The 20,958-nt window shown below is 43.2% G+C and overlaps 1 pseudogene; it reads right to left on the bottom strand.

Annotated features, from left to right (window-relative positions):
• Positions 1 to 11,203: 11,203 nt before the first annotated feature.
• LOC100475021 lies at positions 11,204 to 12,155 on the bottom strand (annotated as a pseudogene).
• Between the last annotated feature and the right edge of the window lie 8,803 nt (positions 12,156 to 20,958).

Below are 20,958 nucleotides of genomic sequence, written 5' to 3'. Positions count from 1 at the left end.
ACCTCAGACACATGCAGGGTGAACACAGTGTTCTGCCAGAAACTAGGGAGGGAAGACTGATTGAGTACTTTTCAGTTAGGACTCTCTGGAGAGTGGAGGGCATGAATTTTCAGCTCCAAGGCTACAGAAGGGGGCCCTGCCATATTCCTCCCACACATCAGCTCTGAAATCATTCATGGAGTGAAACAGTGACACCTACCAGAGGCTGGAAAGCTTACACCAAACTTTGCCTCCCTGTGCCCTTGAGGAACTCTTCCCCTAGGTCAGGCCCACCTGAAAATCAGTTCAATGTCCACCCCCATCAAAAGTTCAGCACAAAAATCTTGTGATGATGCCGAGTTTACTGATCACAGAGGGCTACACATTTTCCGCTGTTGTGGAGAACAGTATATAGCAATATTTGCATTTTTATTCTTTCTTTCTTTATTTTTCTAGTTATTTTCTTATTTTTCAATTCTTTTTATTCATATATATGAATATAATAACATATAAATACATAAATGTGTAATATATAATGCATATAATATAAAATATATTTTATAATAATATATATTTTATAATAATATATAATATGACTATGTAAAAAATTTTGTTCTTATATATATCTAGTTTCTTTAAACAAGCACACCAAAACACAACCAGGATCTAGTTTTTTGTTTTGTTGTTTGCTTGTTCTGTTTTGTTTTTGTTGTTGTTTTTGTTGTTTTTCATGCTGTTGTTGTTATTGCTATTTTTTGTCTTTTTGTCTTATTTTCTTTTCTGGACAACGTGAAGAGATGGAAAAATTCATCCCAAAAGAAAAAACAGGAGGTAGTACTCACTGCCAGGGATTTAGTCAATATGGATATAAGTAAGATGTCTGAACTAGAATTGAAAACAATGATTATAAAGACACTAGCTTGGCTTGAAACCAGCATAGAAGGCACTAGAGGATCCCTTACTAGAAATAAAGAACTAAAATCTACTCAGACCAACATTAAAACTGTTATAACTGACATGCAGCCCAAGTGGAGGCTATACAAAGTGAATGAATGAGGCAGAAGAACAAATCAGTGATATGGAAGATAAAATGATGGGAAATAACAAAGCTGAAAAAAAGAGAGAAAGAAAACTATTAGATCATGGTGGGGGACTTTGAGAACTCTGTGATTCCATAAATTGAAATGATATCTGTATTATACGGGTCACTTCTGATGAGGACCTGTAGGATGGGGTAGAATGTAGCTGAGAACTTCCCTAATCTGGGGAAGGAGATGGGCTTTCAAGTCCAGGAGGCATAGAGAACCAGGCTCAAAATGAATACAAGCAGGTGAACACCTTGACATATAATACTGAGACTCACAAATTTCAAAGGTAAAGAGAAAATCCTGAAAGCAGCTCAGGACAAGAGGTCCTTTGCCTCCAAGGGTAAATACATGAAGTCGGCAGCAGACCTATTCGCAGAAACCTAGCAGGTCAACGTGCTAAATGAAAAATGAGAAAAAAATATGCATCCATGAATATTGTATCCAGTAAGGCTGCCATTCAGAATAGAAGAAGAGATAAAGAGCTTCCAGGACAAAGAAAAAATAATTTGTGAACACTAAACCAGTCCTGCAAGAAATATTGAAGGAGATCCTTTGAGTGGAGAGAGACAAAAAAGGAACAGAGAGGATCTACAGAAACAGTGACTTTACAAGTAATACAATGGCACTAACTTCATATCTTTCAATAATTACTCTAAATGTAAATGGACAAAATGCTCCAATCAAAACACATAAGGTGTCATGGGTGGAGAACAATTTACCATGGTAGTGGACACCAAAAAAAAAAAAAAAAAAAAAAAAAAAAAAAAGAAGAAGAAGAAGAAGAAGAAGAGTGTAGTAAGAGGTAAAGAAGGACACTATATCATAAGTAAGGGGTGTATGCAACAGAAGATCTAAGAATTATAAATATTGATGCCCCTAACTTGGGAGAAGCCAAATATACAGAATGATAAATAACAAAATTATAGATACACTTTCATAATAACAATAACAGTAGGGGACCTTAACACCCCTCTCACAGGAAAGGACAGATCATCTAACCAGATCATAAAAGGAAACGAGGACTGTGAATGACACACTGGACTCAATGGACTCAACAGATATTTTCAGAACATTTCATCCTAAAGCAACAAAGAACACACTCTTCTCAAGTGCACATCAAACATTTTCCTGAATAGATCACATACTGGGTCACAAATCAGGTCTCAACCAGTACAAAGAGATTGAGATCATATCACGCATCTTTTCAGGCCACAATGCTTAAAAACTTGAAGTCAGCCACAAGGGAACATTTGGAAGGACCACAAATACGTGCAGGTCAAAGAACATCTTACTAGAATGAATGGGTCAAACAGGAAATTAAAGAAGAATATTAAAAATACTTGGAAGCAAATGATAAGGAAAACACAACAGTCCAAAGCTTTGGGCTGCAACAAAAGAAGTCCTAAGAGGAAAGTATAAAGCAGTACAGGCTTTCCTCAAGATACAAGAAAAGTCTGAAATACACAACGTAACCTAAAGAGCTGGAAAAAGAACAGCAAAGAATGTCAAAATCCAGCAGGAGAAGAGAAATAAAAAAGATTAGAGAAGAAATTGATGAACTAGAAAACAAAACAAATCAAAACAGTAGGACAGAACAGTGAAAATAGTAATGAATCATGGAACTTTACATCAAAATCTAGGGATGTACTGTATGGTGACTAACATAATAAAAATTATTATAAAAAATGGGAATTATAGTCCAGTATCCCTAATGAATACGGATGCAAAAATTCTCAGCAAGGTACTAGCCAATATGATCCAACAGCACATTAAAAAGATTATTCACCATGACCAACAGGCTTAATTCATGGGCTGCAGAAATGGTACAACAATGATAAATTCATCAGTGTGATATAACACATTAATATAAGGGCAAGAACAATATGATCCTCTCAAGAGAGGAAGAAAAAAATATGACAAAATACAGCATCCATTCTTGAAAAAATTCCTCCACCATGTAGGGATAGAGGGAACATACCTCAATATCCTAAATATCACATATGTAAGGGTGTATATCATTCTCAATGGGGAGAACTAAAAGCATATTGCATTAAAGAAAACAATTCATAAACAGGACTTTACCAAAATTGAGAACTTTTGCTGTAATAAGAACTTTTGTTTCTATTAGGAACATGAAAAGACAAGCTGTAGGCTGGGTGAAGATATTTGCAATCCACATATCTGACAAAGAGCTTCTATCTAGAATATGCAAAGAACTCCGAACACTGCACAGAAAACAAAACGAAACAAAAAAACTATCCAAACAGAAAATGGGCAAAAAGACATGAACAGACATTATATCAAAAAGAATATGCTGATGGCAAATAAGCACAAGAAAAAAAAATTTCAACATCTTTAGCCATGAGGGAAATGCTTATGAAAACCTGACTGAGTTATCACTACTACCCACATCTTAGGACACCTGGTTAGTATAAAACACAGTAAAAACATCAGTGTTGGAAAGAGCCAGCTCTCGTACATTGCTGGTAGGAATGTAAATGGAACAGCCCTCTGGTTATTCAGATTGATAGGTTCTACAAAAGCAAAACATAAATCCTACAACCTAGCAAGCACTCTCCTGGACCTTTATCACAAAGAATGAAAACTTAAGATCCCATGAAACACTGTACATAAATGTTCACTCTGGGTTTATTCATAATAGCTGAAATACTGATAACAACCAAAATGGGTAAAGGGTGCCCCTCTGAAGGGACCTTTCTGAATAGCCTGCAGCTACCTGTGAACCTATAAACCTACCTCTCTACCTCCTGGCCTATCTGTAGCAGTGTTCTGTCAGCAAACCTAGGAATATTCCCTAAGACTAGCAGTCCCACCCTGGTCACTGGAGCTCCAAGCTTCCCTAAAGGCCCCAGGATCCTAAGGTGTGGGTATCAAGCAGCAGTGAAGGAGGCAGGAGGGGTCTGGTACTGGTCCGTGAGTGGGCAGGTGCTGGTCTGTGACAAAATGTAACCCTAAGAGGCAGAGAAGTCCAGATGTGGGACAGAGGCAGCGCCCCAACTGCTGTCCTCCCAGAGCTGATGTTTTCCCTTTGGGGAGGAAAGGTCAGGACAAGGACCTGGCTCACAGTCTACCCTCCTTTCTTCCTCCCTCCTCTGGACTACATCTGTCCCCTGCCCTTGTAGACTCCTCCCCAATCCTGCCATCTCCTGCCTCCTGCTCACACAACTACCTGCCAACAAAGTTGCCCTCATTTTACAGATGAAGGAGTGGGGACTCAAGGGGTGAGCAGCTCGGGGTGCCACCCCATCCAGGAGCCTGATGTTTGTGGAACCCAGGGTATGGTGAGCAGGGCCTGAACAGCTAAGCACAGGAGGTTCTAAATGTTGGGATCACATAAGCAACACACATCCCCCTAACATCTAAGTGACCTGGACTCCACCAACCTCTACACTGGCTCCTGAAACCTGCGCCCTCAAATCAGCTCAGACACCATCCATCTTAGGGATGCAAGCCTCCCACTACCTAAGTCCCCCTGAAGTTCACTTCCCACCCCCAGCTGAAGCATCCTCAGGGCTCCCATCTCTGTATGCCAAGGTGCTATTAGCATACTGCCTTGACTGAGCTCAGCCCAGGAGCCACAGCTCTAGGCCCTTCCCCTACCACCTCAGCTGGAGCCACAGGTGGACACCAGCTCTCTGAAATCTGTACCTCACCTGAGCTTCCCCAGCCCACTTTCCTGGGGCTAAGAGGGCCCATTTCCCAGGAGGGGATGAACCTGGAACTTCACTTTCCAACTGTCTTCTGACACCCAGTGTCCAGTTTATCACAGAATCTTGGCTCTGTCTGCTGGAATTGGACCCTTTCCTTCATACCCAGACTACAGTCTCCAAGGTGCACTTGTCCCCAGCTCTCTTGCACTGTGCCTTACTCTGTGCAAACATCCAGACACTTAAAGTACACAATGTGAATCCATGTCTCCCCCAATTTCTGCAGTGCCACTTTGGTCAGAACAGAGCCCATCATCTTGCCCCTCACACCACTCTGCCTATCTTCCTGACCACACACTTCTTCGTTCAGAGACAGGGAATTTCGCATGCATCTGGACTCATTCCTCCATGGTTTCCTGGTCTTGTCACAATTGCTCTTCAAAGGACTGCATTACACAAGACCATGTCATGGAGAAACACTTGCCAAAGTCTGAAGCCATAATAACATCAGGGTCCAATCCCATGTTTAGCAACAATCTGCTGGGAGGTCTCAGCCAGAAATGCTTTATGCAGAAATACCTGTATGCAGACATACTGCTTCTCTTTTCCTTCCAAACAGAATGGTGCTGATCTCAGCAGCTGTTCTTTGTTTGTAGAGATCAGTATGTCTGAAAGCGTTGATGGGGAGAGACAGGTTGTGCTCAGGGTCAGATTTGTAGGCTTCACCAATATTTTTCAAAGCCATGGGGACTCCTTCCCAGCATCAGGAGAATGTGATGACTCATAAGGGCAGTAGTGACTGAAAGACAGGCTGCACATCACAATCACCCAAGAGTTTTTTCTCATAAATTCCTCATTCAGAAATGATCATTTAAATTGTTTACTTAACCTAACATTCAAATTCATACCACACCCCTACTCCTGGAGATGACCACATTTTTCCCAACTCCCCTTCCATGCCATCATGGGTAGGTGCACAGATGTCACCCCTTGGACACTGCGTGGGAGGCAGAAACTTCCAGGAAGGCCTTCATTTGAAGGAAGAACCTCTCCACCTCATGGACCTGAGCCTGCCTATCACTTCATTCCTTGGCCTCTTATTTTAAGGCCACCACTGCTCTCTACAGGATAGAGGATCTCTTGTTCAACTGGAGGATCTCAGTCAATGATTCCTCTGTGCTCAGGACCTGGGTCTCCTCCTCCAGCCCCCTTCCTCATTTTCTGCTCTGAGTTTTAATGTGGTCTTCAAACCACTTGTCTGTTTCACCTTCTAGGACTTAGCATTGTTTTCTTCTGAGGAGGAGAACTCCCCAAAAGATGAATACTGCACAGGTAACAGGGCATAAGTTCATCAGTCTGAAGTCAATCCCAGGGAAAAGGGGACTGGATGATCACTTCCATGCAGAGTTCGAAGGCACCCAGTCAGAGGTTTTTGGGTCAAGCTGGTGTTCCATTGGCTTTTTAGCCCAGTGCTTAGCTGGGTTGCAGTGCTCCTGGTTTGAAGTCTCCCAGGTAGCCATGGGTCCAGTGGACTCATGGGTGCAATGCAGTGCAGGTTTGGAGTTCTCACAGCATGAGACCAACTGGCAAGCCCAGTGTTTGAGGGTCCTGTGTTCTGGTTCCACGTCTAAAGTCACGTGGGGAGACCAGAGTCCAGGTGCCTGTTTGGCCTAGTGCGGAGCTGTATTTTGGTCTCCAGGTTGAAAGGCACATTGTGAGCTTGCTTTCCAGGTGCCTGCTTGGCCTAGGACAGAGCTGAGTTCTTGGATGCCAAGTCCAAGGACACACGGATAGCCCACTCTCAAGGTGTCTGGTTTGCCTAGCACAGAGTTGAGTTGTTGGTCTGGAGGACCAAGGGCTCATGGTGAGCCATCTGTGCAGGTGCCTGCTTTGCCTAGCAGAGAGCTGTGATTAGGGTCTCTAGGTCCATGGCTCATGGAGAGCCTGCTGTCAAGTTGCCTGTTTGGACTAGCACAGAGCTGAGTTGTTGGTCTCCAGGTCCAAGGACACATGGTGATCCTGCTGTGCAGGTGACTCCTTTTCCCATTGCTGACCTGGGATATAGGACTCATGGTCTCTTGGCACTTGGCAAGCCCAGCGTTCTCTGGACTCACTTGCCTTGTGCTGTACTTGGCTGGCCAGCTTGTGGTATGAGGGCTGATGGTCCACCCAGTGTCTGTGTGACTCATCTGGCCAGTGTCAAATGAGTTCAGAAGTCTCCAAGTCTGAGGGCTCCTGTTGGGTGCTCTGTTCTGGGAACTGAATTGCTCTGTGTTCTGCTATGTTTGAGGGATGGTGGTCTCTTCGCCCCTAGTTGGCCAGGTGTCTGGGGGATTAGTTTGTCCACTGCTGACCTGGGTCAGAGAGCTTGTGATCTGAAGACCTATGTTGCAAGGACTCTCACTGTGTCCAATGATGTGGTGATTCCTTCTCCCAGTACTTACTTGTTTCCTAAAATTCCCCTCTGCCAGGTGTCTGGAGGCATTGTACACATTTTGTATATCTGGGGCGGCTTGATGTTGAGGGCCCTTGTGCTGAGCCGGGCTGGAGGGCTCCAGAGTTGTAGGGTGCCCAGTCCTCCCTCAGTGCACAGACTGAGTTTTCCTGTACTGAGCCCAGTTGTGACCCCAGAGATGTGGGGCCCAGCTGAGAATCCATGGCACTCTGATTGCTAGTGTCCCACTCCCACATGCCAAATGGAAATGTGTACCTGAGGAGCAGGGGCATCTTCATAGTGGGGAAAATGTCCATCAGTCACCAAGAGCAGGTTTGTGGACTCTCAGGATCACAGAGGAACACAAAAGTAGGCACAAACATGACAGTAGAGTCCAGAGTGTTGGTGAGAGGCCCAGGGTGAGTGGAGTGGGTAGGGGGCTTGCCATGGGCAGGGGCAGAGAACAGCGCAGAGAAGGTGAGGAATAGCGGCAGGAAGAGCTGTGGCTGAAGCGCCATCTCTCTCTCAGTGCAGCCTGGGCTGTTGCCGTGCTTTATAACAGCCTTGGGGCATCATAATGCCTTCTTGTGATGTCACCACCATGCCCTGGCCTATCACCAGGGCACTGTTAAGTTGGCCCCATTTGGGTGGCCAATCACCAGGCAGTTTAGCTGGCCAATGACTGATGGCTTTTTCAATGACCCTCCTGACAGCATTGCCTGGAAACCATGTTTTATTTTTTTATATTTTTTTAATTTTTTTTAAAGATTTTATTTATTTATGTGACAGAGACAGCCAGCGACACAGGGCACACAGCAGGGGAGTGGGAGAGGAAGAAGCAGGCTCCCAGTGGAGGAACCTGATGTGGGACTCGATACCAAATGCTAGGATCATGCCCTGAGCCGAGGGCAGACGCTTAATAACTGCACTACCCAGGTGCCCTGGAAACCATGTTTTAAAGAAAACAAGTTAAATTTCCATCAGGATGAAAAATTAATATTTATCTTGCATTTATAGTTAAGTTCATGGAGAAGCTGAAAGACTCAACCAGTACAAAGTTAAATGTGTCACTCAGAGTCACCATTCCCTAAAACACTGACACCGATGTTAACGAAGACATGGGCCATTAGACACCATGAAAGGCCACACTTCAGGGGTAAGTGGACAACATGGTGCTAGACCAAAATTCTACTCTCAACTCATCCATAAATGCTCAAAAATATGTCCAGAAAGTGGCAGACATTATGTTTGGTACATCTTCCAACAATAAACCTAAACCTGGAAGTATGAAGCTGTGTCATTACCTGTTGCCACAACCACATTCAGCCTCATAGAAGGGGGGCAATGAATTCCAGCCTGTCACCAGGTTCACAGTCTTCATGCCAAGGTTCCAATCAGAAAGTACTGGAGGGAGGAGTTAGGTTTTCTCCTCTCTCAAATACAACTATATACGTCTCAAGTCACAAATCGTTCTGAACACCCAAGAAATCAATCACAGATTTGAAAATATAAATGCTGCAAGTCTACAAGTAGAAAAACGACCACCATTTGGAAGGTAAGAGGTGAAAGGTCTGCTTCTACCCCTAAAACTAATTTATATTTTTTTCCTGTATTTGTTCCCCACTGGCACACATGAAGTTCTCATTAATTACTTGTTGAAAGAGTGAGCTGCCAGATGGAGCTATCTCATCATGGAGCAGATACACATGGTCTGGAACTCAGGGGGGAGAAGAGTAAGAGCAGAGAGGTGCTCTCTGAAGCTGGGGGATAGATGGGTTTCCCCGTGAGGACCATGAAGAGAAGAAGAGCATGTGGCCTAGGACTGAACACCAACCAAAGGAGCACAGAAAAAGCTGGCAAAGGAAACTGAAGCAGAAATGAGCAAAGAAGGGAACTGGAAGTAAAATTGTCATAGAAGTGAAGAGCATGGGTGTCCCAAGAGTCCAGAGTTACCTGTGGCCCCTAGACAGTGTGAGTGAGGCTGATCCAGCTGGATTGCTTTTGGTTTTTGTCACTCTCAGGCAACCCAATTCTGTTATATATAAGTATGTATACATAAATACTTTCTGACTCTTTTTTAATTGAAGCATAGTTGACAAAATATCATGGTAGCTTCAGGTGGACATTACAGTGATTGGACAAGTTTTTACCTTGTGCTATACTGACCACAAGTGTAGCTCCCATGTGTCACCAGAGACATTATTACAATACAATTGACTATATTCCCTTTGTTGTGCCTTTCATCCACGTGATAATTCATCTCATATTGGGAAGCCTGTGTCTCCCACTCCCCTGCACCCATTTCTCCCATGCCCCCCTCGCCTCTACTCTGGCAAACATCTGTTTGTTTCCTGTATTTATAGGTCCAATTCTGCTTTTTGTTTGGTTGTTTATTCATTTGTTTTGCTGTTCAGATTCCACATAAGACTGAATTCATACTCTATTTGTCTTTCTCTATCTGACATATTCCGCTTAGGTTTATGCCATCTGGGTCTATCCACGTTGTGCCAAATGACAAGATCTCATCCTTTTTTTATGGCTGAGTAATTTTCCACCTTGTATATATACCCCCCGTTCTTTATCCATTCATCTGTTTTTTAATAGATTGTAAGATTATTTTAAAATTATTTATTTATTTATTTGAGAGAGAGATCATGAATGGAGTAGGGGTAGAAGGAAGATTGTTTAGGTTCCCCCACTGAGCAGGGAGCCTGACACTGTTTTTGATCGCAGGACCTTCAGGTCATGATCTGAGCCAAAGGGAGACACTTAAATGACTAAGCCACCCAAGTGCCCTTTAGACAGTAAGATTTATTTTAATTTTTCAATGTGCCAAAAAAATAAATCACAGTATACATATACATATGCATAGTATCGACATTTCCTAAGGACTTACACTAAGAATCATTGTTTCTCTTCAACTACATGACAACACTGCATATGCCACAATAACACTTTACAACAACAATCCATCAGCAGTCACACAGTCATTATGATTTTACAGTTCTATACATGAGAAAAAAGTTGGCATTTTCACAGCAATTTCTTTCCTCATAATGTTTGTCTGTTTCCAGTCTAGCAGAGCAGGTCTCCACTCATGCTTTTGGAAACCTGAGCTTTTAATCTCTAACAGTGGCTACATTAGAAGTTTTATCCTTTCCAGGGGCACGTGGGTGGCTCAGCCATTAAGCGTCTGCCTTCGGCTCAAGACAAGTTACCAGGGGCCTGGAATTGAGTCCTGCATCTGGCTCAAGGAGCCTGCTTCTCCCTCCCACCCCCCTGCTTGTGTTCCCTCTCTCGCTGGCTGTCTCTCCCTCAAATAAATAAATAAAATATTTCATTAAAAAAGAAGTTTTATCCTTTCTAGATCCAAAGTTAAATGAAGAAGTTGCCATTGACAATAACAACCAAAGGTTTATTAATGGGTACGATGTTTACCTGCCAAGGTGTGTAAAATATTGCTGTGGGTAAAAATATATAATGCTGTTGTAAAGCAGTCATGCTTACATTATAGAACAGAACAGACACTTAATATAAAAAGTCGTTAAGTTTTGCAAAATAATTATTTATATTCAAATTACAGCAGTTCCACAAATTTAGGGAAAAGAAAGTGGTTGGAGAAAGGTTCAAAGGTGCTCACACTGCAGCCCTATGTGGTTCCAGCTGCCACGGGTCATAATGAAGAAATACCCCTTGTGTTAAGAGAAGGCACAAGGTCAGAATAGGCCATGCTTTCCACTTATGTTGTATTACCTGTTACCCACCAGTGAATTCGTTGAGATGAAAAATAATTAAAAAATTCAGGGCACGGTGCACTTTGATAACATATAGCATCTGAAATTGTTCAAAAGTCTGCAAATAGTATTTTAACACAAGCCTGAATCTTCAAACACATAAAATCTGTTTCCTATGCTCAGTTTCAACATCACTGGGAAAAATACCCATCACTAATCCCTGATACACATTCATAGCCATTTCACCATCTTTTATCACAGTCAGTGTTCAGGAGGCAAAGCCTGACCCAGAATCCTTGTTCACATTTTCTCCAAGGGCTTCTCCATGCACAGTGGCCACTCTGCTTCTGTCTTCTTCTGTTTGGCACCTGCAGGCATGAGTATCAGGGCTTACCACACGTCTGACAGGGAAATGACACCCATGATGCTATCTGCTTCACTTGTGACCAGCAGCCCAGAGGTCAGCCCACACTAATCTGTCCAGGATTTCCATCTTACCATACTTCACAACACCCTCAAGACACTGTGAGTGGTGCTGAGGGCCTGGGTCACTGTGATATCTAGGTTACTGAACATTTTCTCAGCAGCAAGCTTAATTACATCAGACTTGGAATAAATATCCACAACTTCCCCTGACTAGTGCACCAAAGGGAAGACCAGCAACTGTCTTTCTACAAACACATTCAAGGCTGTACTGATGGGAGTCTCCTGGTGGATGAAGGGATGTTGTGGTGGGTCCCAAATACAAGAACCTCCAGGTTCTGCTTCATGAAGGCAGGCTTTGGAAGACCAGACATAAAATGCTGGAGGAATGTGAGGATTCTTTTGTGGGTACATGTATAAACTGCCGTCCACTGATAGGATCAATAATTGGCAATGAGTGGATTTTATTTGTGATCAGTGAGTATAGCATGGAAGACATTTGTATCTGGAGCTATAGTCCCTGAAGGCTTACGTGTGTCTTGGGGATGAAGCTCCCCCCGTTTCAATCTTATGTGCCTCTAATTCATAAATCTGTACCAGGGTTGACTTATACCATCTCTGTGGTGTATTTAGGAACTCTGTATTTTTTGGCATTCCTATAGAACTTTGTTGTGTCCTCTCCCGCAGTGGCACTGCTGGAACACCATTGGCTGCTAAGGCACAAAATCCTTTCTAACTTGTAATGTAGTATCAGCAACAACATGCTTTGAAGAGTTGGAAAGAGGTGGTGGTCCTTGTGTGATCCCATGAAGTGCATGAAAACCCACATTCTGAGTCTTGTGCTTAACTTTCACCTAGAATTTCTCCCACATGCTGCCTTTCTGGTCCTGGGGCTCCAGCCTGCTGCTACCAAGGAAGAGGAGGATCAGGATCTGCAGGTACTTCTGGGTGCTTCTCTGTCCAGGGGTACAGGGACACCACGGTGTGGGCTAGGACTCTCTGGGGTGCAGGTGGAGTGCAGGGACCTGAGGGTGGTGGTGATTTGTGGGGGTGCCGGCAGAGTGTGTGAACATGGAGGTTCTGGAGAAGACATGGGATTCACAGACACCAGGTTTGGGTTAGGACCCTCAAGATGGTGCAGATATAGTGGGAGATCTAGGGGAGCAGGCAGAGAATCCAGGCTAGGCAAGCAGAGAGGTGGTGGTTCGGCTGAAGAGCCGTCCTTTTCCATTCATCTCTGGTGGATACCTGGGTAGTTTTCATACACTTGCTATTGTACATCATGCTACAGGAAACATACAAGTGCATGCGTCTTCACACTGAAGGCACCCAGGCATGGTAGCTGAAGCAGAGGTGGATAAAAGCTGGTTCACAGGGCTTTATGTGCAGAGGGCCCCCTGGCAGTGCGGCTGGAGTGGAGACAGATAAGGAGCTGATATTTTCTGGGCTGCTCTTGCACAGGGGTTGCAAATTTGGTATACCAAATTTCCAAGAAAGAGAGGTTGCTCAAAAAGAAGTACATAGGGGTATGTAGCTGGTGGGAGGTTCTCACCAACATCAAGATAGCCATGTTACCACTCACTATGAGGATGTACATCACCAGAAAAAGCATAAAGAGAGAGAGCTGAAGGACCTGGGACCCAGGAAAGCCCAGCAGGAGAAAATCCTGGGGGAGAGTTGCATTGCCTGTGCCCATTGAATAAGTATTGAGATATCCTGGTAAATAGAGGCCACACACTGAGGCTTTTGATCCAATCATGCCTTCCTAGAAAAAAGAAAAGAAAAGGATTTCATGAGTGTGCTTCAGTAACTGAATACAGACTGACAGTCTAACATATGTTGACTGCCTGCTCTGTATTTGGAGCTGCATATGGTTAATATCAAGCAATTTAATATTATGGAGAGATATGTGCTTTAATCACCAATTAGTGGTTGAAGAGACTTATGTGTGAAGCATTTTAGCATTTTTGCAAAGATTGCACCCATGGTTACACTTAGATAGAAGAGTCAAACCCAATCTTAGGACCTACATCCCCTTATTCTGGGCATGCCCAACCACAGCCATAGATTACATCTAAACACACAAAGGGATGTTTCATGTTAACACAATTCACTACTTTGTAACTAGACTTTCTTTCTGGTCCTAAAATGAAAATAGGTATTTTTTTTCTTTTTGTCTTTGTGTCTCAAATGTAGGATCTAGACACTTTCATGTTTGACACTTAACAGCTTTTGAATTGGTCTTCTAATTTATGAGCTCTGACCTCAAAAATAATGTTCAGAAGTAAACATTAAAAAAAATTTAATTAGAGTACACTTATTTTTGTCTTCTTTTACCTTGAAAATTTTGTTTAAACTTATTAATGCGATACATTCTTTAAACCAAGAACTATTTCCTTTTTTGAAAAAGGCAACTGCTTCCTGCATCTAAGACACCTTAATACTCATTTGGAGTGATTACATTGAGAACAGGCTAAAAGCAGAAAATCACTTTGAAACTAGTTATTCTCTGAAAAAGAATTCTTTAAATTACAGTTAGTTAACATAGAGTGTAATATTAGTTTCAGGTGTACCGTTTAGTGATTCCATACTTACATACAACATCTGGTGCTCATGACAAGTGCGCTCCTTAATTCCCATCTCCTAACTAACTGGAATTTAAATAAAAACATGTACACATTTGAGTTTTTAACAATTTGCTGATGGAGTTTAATAGCTAATTTTAATTTCTTACATTTGGAAAGTGATTTTGAATACATAAAAAACAACTGCTTTTCGTACAAACATACATTTTTTTGGCAAAATTACTATATTTATATTGTTTCTGAATTACTGGAAATTTCAAGTATTAATTAAATGCTATGATGTCTACATATTATGTAACAAATCTGTGATAACAAATTTACCCATTCATTTTTTTTTTGCAACCCGTATATATTTATTTTTTAATATCAGCTTTTTGCAACTTCTTTTTATCAAGAGTACATTCAATTAAGCATAAAATCCTTGTCATATTTGAGGTTGGAATGAAGATATTTATTTATTTATTTATTTATTTATTTATTTTTGTTTTTCTTGTTTTTTTTTGTTTTTTTTTATTTTATTTTATTATATTATGTTAATCACCACACAGTACATCCCCAGATTCCGATGTAAAGTTTGATGCTTCATTAGTTGCGTATAACACCCAGTGCACCATGCAATACGTGCCCTCCTTACTACCCATCACCAGTCTATCCCCTTCCCCCACCCCCTCCCCTCTGAAGTCTTCAGTTTGTTTCTCATAGTCCATAGTCTCTCATGTTTCATTCCCCCTTCTGATTACCCCCCTTTTCTTTATCCCTTTCTTCCCCTACCGATCATCCTAGTTCTTATGTTCCATAGATGAGAGAAATCATATGATAATTGTCTTTCTCTGCTTGACTTATTTCACTTAGCATTATCTCCTCCAGTGCCGTCCATGTTGCAGCAAATGTTGAGAATTCGTTCTTTCTGATAGCTGAGTAATATTCCATTGTATATATGGACCACAGCTTCTTAATCCAGTCATCTGTTGAAGGGCATCTCGGCTCCTTCCATGATTTGGCTATTGTGGACAATGCAGCTATGAACATTGGGGTGCATATGGCCCTTCTCTTTACTACGTCTGTATCTTTGGGGTAAACACCCAGTAGTGCAATGGCTGGGTCATAGGGTAGTTCAATTTTTAACTTTTTAAGGGACCTCCACACTGTTTTCCAGAGTGGCTGTACCAACTTGCATTCCCACCAACAATGTAGGAGGGATCCCCTTTCTCCACATCCTCTCCAACAATTGTTGTTTCTTGCCTTGTCTATCTTTGCCATTCTAACTGGCGTAAGGTGGTATCTCAGTGTGGTTTTGATTTGAATTTCCCTGATGGCTAATGATTTTGAACATTTTTTCATGTGTCTGTTAGCCATTTGTATGTCTTCATTGGAAAAGTGTCTGTTCATATCTTCTGCCCATTTTATGATTTGTTTATTTGTTTCTCGTGTATTGAGTTTGAGAAGTTCTTTGTAGATCTTGGATACCAGTCCTTTATCTGTGGTGTCCTTTGCAAATATATTCTCCCATTCCGTGGGCTGTCTCTTAGTTTTTTTGACTGTTTCCTTGGCTGTGCAGAAGCTCTTTATCCTGATAAAGTCCCATAAGTTCATTTTATCTTTTATTTCTCTTGCCTTTGGAGATGTGTCGTGAAAAAGGTTGCTCTGGCCGATGTCATAGAAGTTGTTGCCTATGTTCTCCTCTAGAATTTTGATGGATTCCTGTCTCACATTGAGGTCTTTCATCCATTTGGAGTTTATTTTTGTGTATGGTGTGAGAGAGTGGTCAAGTTTCATTCTTTTGCATGTAGCTGTCCAATTTTCCCAGCACCATTTATTGAAGAGACTGTCTTTTTTCCACCGGATGTTTTTTCCTGCTTTATCAAAGATTAGTTGCCCAAAGAGCCGAGGGTCCATTTCTGGGTTCTCTATTCTGTTCCATTGGTCGATGTGTCTGTTTTTGTGCCAGTACCATGCTGTCTTTGTGATCACAGCTTTGTAGTACAGCTCGAAATCCGGCATTGTGATGCCCCCAGCTTTGTTTTTCCTTTTCAACAGTTCCTTGGAGATTCGGGGCCTTTTCTGGTTCCATACAAATTTAAGGACTATTTGTTCCAGTTCTTTGAAAAATGTCCTCGGTATTTTGATCGGGATAGCATTGAAAGTGTAGATTGCTCTGGGTAGTATGGACATTTTAACTATGTTAATTCTTCCAATCCATGAGCATGGAATATTTTTCCATCTTTTTATGTCTTCCTCAATATCTTTCAAAAGTGATCTATAGTTTCTAGCATATAGGTCCTTTACGTCTCTGGTTAAGTTAATTCCAAGGTAACGCATGGTTTTTGGTGTTATTGTAAATGGGATGGATTCCCTAATTTCTCTTTCTTCAGTCTCGTTATTCGTGTATAGAAATGCAACTGATTTCTGGGCATTGATTTTGTATCCTGCCACCTTACTGAATTGTTCTATAACTTCTAATAGTTTGGGAGTGGATTCCTTTGGGTTTTCCATATAGAGTATCATGTCATCTGCAAAGAGAGACAGTTTGACTTCTTCTTTGCCGATTTGGATACCTTTGATCCCTTTTTGTCTTCTGATTGCTGTTGCAAGGACTTCTAGTACTATGTTGAATAATAGTGGCGAGAGTGGGCATCCTTGTCGTGTTCCTGATCTTAAGGGAAAGGCTTCCAGCTTTTCCCCATTGAGAATAATGCTTGCAGTAGGCTTTTCATAGATGGCTTTTATGAGATTGAGAAATGTACCCTCTATTCCTACACTCTGAAGGGTTTTAATCAGGAAAGGATGCTGTATTTTGTCAAATGCTTTTTCTGCATCAATTGAGAGGATCATATGGTTCTTGAGTCTTTTCTTGTTGATATGATGTATCACATTGATTGATTTGCGAGTGTTGAACCATGCTTGCATCCCAGGTATGAATCCCACTTGGTCATGATGGATAATCCTTTTAATGTACTGTTGGATTCTATTAGCAAGGATCTTGTTGAGGATTTTGGCATCCATATTCATTAGAGAAATCGGTCTGTAATTCTCCTTTTTGAGGGGGTCTTTGCCTGGTTTGGGGATCAAGGTAATATTAGCCTCATAGAATGAGTTTGGTAGCTTTCCTTCTGTTTCTATTTTTTGAAATAGCTTTAGGAGAATAGGTATTATTTCTTCTTTGAATGTTTGGTAGAATTCCCCAGGAAAACCGTCTGGGCCTGGAGTTTTATTATTTGGAAGGTTGTTTATCACTGACTCAATTTCTTCATAGTTAATTGGCCTATTTAAGAAATCTATTTCTTCCTGTTTCAGTCTTGGTAGTTTATAGGTTTCCAGGAAGGCCTCCATCTCTTCCAGATTGTTTAGTTTTTTGGCATATAGCTGTTGATAAAAGTTTCTAATAATCCTTGCAATTTCAATGGTGCTGGTCGTGACCTCTCCCTTTTCAGTCATAATTTTAATAATCTCAGTCCTTTCTCTTTGTTTTTGGACAAGTTTTGCCAGTGGTCTATCAATTTTATGGATTCTCTCAAAGAACCAGCTTCTAGTCCTGTTGATCTGCTCTACTGTGGTTCTGGTCTCTAATTCATTGATTTCTGCTCTAATCTTGGTCAACTCCTTCCTTGTCAGTGGGTTAGGCCTGTCCCTCTGTTGCTGTTCCAGTTTCTTGAGGTGAGAATATAGAAACTGCATTTTAGATTTTTCTATTCTTTTGAGTGAGGCTTGGATGGCTATGTATTTCCCCCTTAGGACTGCCTTTGCAGTATCCCATAGGTTTTGGACCGTTGTGTATTCATTCTCGTTGGTCTCCATAAATTGTTTAATTTGTTTTTTGATTTCCTGGTTTATCGAGTCATTCTTGAGCAGGATGGTTCTTAGCCTCCAAGTGTTTGAGTTTCTTCCAGGTTTTTCCTTGTGGTTGAGTTCCAATTTCAGAGCGTTGTGGTCTGAGAATATGCAGGGGATAATTTCAATCTTTTGGTATTGGCTGAGACCTGTTTTGTGTCCCAGAGCATGATCTATTCTTGAGAATGTTCCATGGGCATTTGAATAGAATGAGTATTCTTTGGTTCTGGGGTGTAGTGTTCTATATATATCTATGAGGTCCAACTCGTCGAGTATGGCATTCAAAGCCTTTGATTCTTTGCTTAGTTTTTGCCAGGGTGTTCTGTCTATTTCTGATAGTGGGGTGTTGAGGTCCCCTACTATTACTGTGTTCTTATCTATATGTCTCTTTATTTTGGTTAAGAGTTGGCTTGTGTATCTTGCTGCTCCCCTGTTGGGGGCATATATATTAATAATTGTCATATCCACTTGTTGAATACTTCCTTTAAGAATAATATAGTGCCCTTCTGTATCTCTCTCTATGGCCTCTAGTTTAAAATCCAGTCTATCTGATATGAGAATTGCTACTCCAGCTTTCTTTTGAGGTCCATTTGCGTGGAAGATGGTACTCCATCCCCTTACTCTAAGTCTGAATGCATCTTTGGGTTCAAAATGAGTCTCTTGTAGACAGCAAATGGATGGGTCATGTCTTTTTATCCAATCTGCAACCCTGTGGCGTTTTATGGGAGAGTTTAAGCCATTTAGATTGATAGAGATTATTGACAGATATGATTTTAATGATGCCATTTCTCTTTAAAGTCTTTGTATCGGTTGTGACTTGCTGCTCTGTATCACTCTTGGGGCCTTTTTACCTTTATAGAGCCCCCCTTAATATCTCCTGTAGGGCTGGTTTCGTGGTTACGAAATTGGTTAATGATTGGCGATTTTGGAACGTCTTTATTTCTCCATCAATTCTGAATGACAGCTTTGCTGGATAAAGGATCCTTGGCTGCATGTTTTTCTCTGAAAGAGCTTTAAAAATGCCCCCCCAAGCCTTTCTCTCATTCCAGGTCTCTGTAGACAGGTCTGACGTAATCCTGATACCTTTGCCTTGGTACGTGAGAAATTTCTTTGCCCTGGCCGCTTTCAATACTGTATCCTTGGATCTAATATTTGCGAATTGCACTATGACATGCCGTGGCGTAGGTTTGTCCTGGTTGAGCTTGGATGGGGTCCTCTCTGCCTCTTGGACACGAATGCTTGTTTCCCTTGCTAGATTAGGGAAGTTTTCAGCTACAATTTGTTCAAATATCTCTTCTAGACCTCTGTTTTTCTCCACCCCTTCAGGGATGCCGATGATTCTGACATTGGATCGTTTCATAGAGTCAGTAATCTCCCGTAATCTACATTCGTGGGCGTGGATTTTTTTAAGACCAGCTTCTATTTTCGTTTTTTCTTCTACTAACCCATCCTCCAATTCGCTAACGCGTTCCTCTGCCTCGGTGACCCTGGCCGTCAGAGCCTCTAGTTTTGACTGTATTTGGCCCACTGAGTTTTTAATTTCTGTCAGATTCGCTCTCATTTCTGCCCTTAGGGATTCTATATTCTCAGCAACGCTTTCTCTGATGCTTTTTTCAAGTTTACTCATCATCTTGACCATTGTTGCTCTGAATTCCATTTCTGATAATTGGGATACATCCATATGTATTAATTCTGTGGCCGAGGCCAATTCTGTGGCAGAGGCCACAGACTCATTATCTTTTCTTTGCTGGGGGGGACTTCTCCTTCTCGTCATTCTGATGAAGAGAGATTGCAGGGTTGTCCAGAGCCCAAGTGTTGACTGGGACCCAGGCCGTGCGCCCTTGTTTTATAGAGATCTTAGGGATGTGGGCTTCTTCCTTAAAGAGTTTATTTATTTATTTGAGAGAGAGAGAGACAGTCAGCAAGAAAGGGAACCCAAGCAGAGGAGTGGGAGAGGAAGAAGCAGGTTCCCGGTGGAGAAGCCCGATGAAGGACTCCTTACGGAGCGTTGTGATCACACCCTAATCCGAAGACAGGTGCTTGGTGACTGCGCCACTCAGGCGCTCCGGGTTGTGGGCTTCTTGATTTTTCAGCCTGCCTTCTGGGGGAGGGGCCTGCCTGCAGGTACTCAGAAAACCCTGTTTGGGTAGAGTCTCTGTGTCCCTTGCGAGGGGGGATGGGGATGGGCACCCTGTGAGCCGGTATTTCCGGGCTTTTGTTCTCTGGCGGCTTTCCCTGGCGGTTTGCTATGCCTCTTCTGAGAGAGCAGCAGCGGCTGAAATTCAGCCTCTGTCTCAGAACAGAGGGATCGCGGATCGTTCTCCACTGATGTTCTGGCCACTTTAACTCTGTTTCTGTTGGTGCTGCTCAACCCTGCAGCATCCCGGGCTGTGCGCCCCACACCCGGCGTCCCAGCCCTCACTTCCAGGGCCGGCACGTCTCTGTCCTTTGTGTTTCCAACCCCGCCCGCCGCCAGCCGCCCCGCGCGGGCTCCCGGAGCTCCCCGTCTCAGTCTGGTGTCTCACGGGTGCTGACCGCGAGTCCGCCTGCTCCCCCGTGCAGGTGGCCCTCCAGCCGCCAGCCGCCCCGCGGACGCTCCCGGAGCTCCCGGTCTCAGCCTCGATCCAGTGAGCACACCGGAGCTCCGGAGCTCCGTGAGATGCTTGGTGGTGCACGCTCCCGGCTCACGGACTCAGTCTGCCGTTTCCAGAGTGCGGGTCCGCGGTCCGCCCGCTCCCCGGTGCAGGTGGCCCGCCAGCCGCCCTGCGCGCGCTCCTGGAGTTCGCGTTCTAAGTCTGTTGTCTCGCGGGTGCCGTCCGCGAGTCTGCCTGCTCCCCCGTGCAGGTGGCCCGCCAACCGCCAGCCTTCTCGCGTACGCTCCCGGAGCTCCCTTCTCAGCCTGCTGTCTCAAGCGTGCGGGTCCGCGGTCTGTCCGCTCCCCCTTGCAGGTGGCTACCGCTTCCCGGCGCCCTGACACGGCGGCTCCCTCCCCCTTCTGTTTAGCTTCCGATATCTGTGCGCGGTTTCACGGCTCCCCGCTTCGTACCTCGATACTCAGCGCTGGAGATGTTCATTTGTAGAGATCCAGATGTATCTTCCTGCGTCTCAGGCTGATTCCGTGGATATTCCTGCTGGTCTGGTACCTATCCAGCTCAACTCAGGGGACCAGCTGAAAAAGGGGTCCCCTACTCCTCCGCCATCTTAACCTCCCCAAATTTA

This window comes from Ailuropoda melanoleuca, unplaced genomic scaffold, assembly GCF_002007445.2.
Source record: "Ailuropoda melanoleuca isolate Jingjing unplaced genomic scaffold, ASM200744v2 unplaced-scaffold7743, whole genome shotgun sequence".
Lineage (NCBI taxonomy): Eukaryota > Metazoa > Chordata > Mammalia > Carnivora > Ursidae > Ailuropoda > Ailuropoda melanoleuca.
This window is presented reverse-complemented; position numbering and strand designations above follow the sequence as displayed.